This window comes from Pundamilia nyererei, unplaced genomic scaffold (genome assembly GCF_000239375.1).
Source record: "Pundamilia nyererei isolate P.nyererei 1_Seehausen unplaced genomic scaffold, PunNye1.0 scaffold01576, whole genome shotgun sequence".
Classification (NCBI taxonomy): Eukaryota; Metazoa; Chordata; class Actinopteri; order Cichliformes; family Cichlidae; genus Pundamilia; species Pundamilia nyererei.
Window position 1 is genome coordinate 1 of NW_005188977.1, and position 1,486 is coordinate 1,486.

The 1,486-nt window shown below is 41.9% G+C and overlaps 1 long non-coding RNA gene across 1 annotated transcript in view; it reads left to right on the forward strand.

The window, feature by feature from the left end:
• The first annotated feature begins 317 nt into the window (after positions 1–317).
• LOC102200562 (uncharacterized) overlaps positions 318–1,486 on the forward strand; it is a 9,118-nt gene continuing 7,949 nt past the window's right edge. Inside the window, exon 1 of the long non-coding RNA XR_001290213.1 lies at positions 318–573. This is a non-coding gene — a long non-coding RNA (uncharacterized LOC102200562). The remainder of the gene's footprint in view (positions 574–1,486) is intronic.

The following is a 1,486-nucleotide window of genomic DNA, read 5'->3' on the forward strand; positions in this document are numbered from 1 at the left end:
GTTTATATGACTTCCATAAAACAACAGGGTTAGAACACATTGTGACGAAGTAAGATGTTTGTTTTGTAGTCCATCTTCTGCACAATGTAGTTTCAACAGGCGGACATCCGGTGTCACACCGCTCCTCTCTTTCCCTGAGTCCTTAGCAAATCTCCTTCCCACGATGACGTTTTCAACGAGGCCAAGGAAAAGAATTTAGGAAAAGGAGATAGGCGCTACTTTTGAAATAACATTCCACGTGGTTCCCTTGTGACGCTGAGTCACGTGACCTCGCAGCAACAAATCACAGCAGAGCCGGGAAAGGGGGCGGAGCAAAGTGTCTGTGCAAGTCGAGGAGAGTCGAGCAGAGAGCCGCTTTTTTATGAAACGGGAGTAAAGTAGTGAACTTACAGAAACATATACCACTACCAACGTTTGGATCGATGTCTGCATCGATCTGCACACCCTTGTCTCCTGAATTGTAGCTGAGATCAGCGGGAACCACGTGGGTCTCTGCTCCCTCATCTGTTTCCTGTTTGGAAAGACTTCCAGCTTCATCACGGAGTTTCTCTCGGTTTGTGGGCTCATCTAAAGGTAAGCACCGAGCTAACTTTAATACGGGTTCAGTTTATGTTGAGTTTAGCTCTGATGAAAATAATAGATTGCTTGGGATACACTGGAGTTTGACACACTGTAGAGTTTGTGATTGCTTGCAACATTATGAAATGGCGGTTGCTAGGGGGTAAGAATACATATAGAAAAATAGTCTTGGAATATGAACAAAAGGATGGGCTGCAGGGCAGGAGAACAGCCAACCCAGGACAGGAAGCCACAGGTACAAGCCTGGGGGAGGGAAATCAGCCTTTACAATAGGACTTAATAGGATGATCTCCAGATGCATCTGTATTTTATTGTCTTCCAGCGCAAATAAAGACGTCTGATAAAATAAAGACACTGTTTAGTCTTAATGTTTATTACGTATTATACACAAATGCAATAAGCAGCCGGTGCTATAGGCATCTGGAAGCACCTGTATATACAATTCTAACATGTGATTAACTATTAGTACTCAGTGTCACTCTTTCTTTGCAAAACTAAGCAACTGAAAATAATCGATACTCCCTTAAAAGTGCACATGTGTAATTTATATAATTACATCACCACATCTGATTAGAGTAACATTAAGCAGTTTTATATTACACAGAACAACGAGAACAGAGCTCTACAATTAATAACATCTAATATCAGCTAGTCTGACAATGAGCTGAACATCACTAATCATTACCGGTGCCTTTTTTGAGTCTCTCTGCTTTCCTCTCAATTTCTGTACATTATTTAAAAGTCTTAATAAAGTGACATTTTCTCTATATTGGCAATGTACATCTCTGTTTAGAGCTGTTCACACTAAAGTAAAAAGCACCATCACTTCCTGCGGATACCCTTTCGGCGCCAGCTGCAGTCACAAGGCTGGAGCCGAACAACAACACCCTGATAACGACTGTGTTTA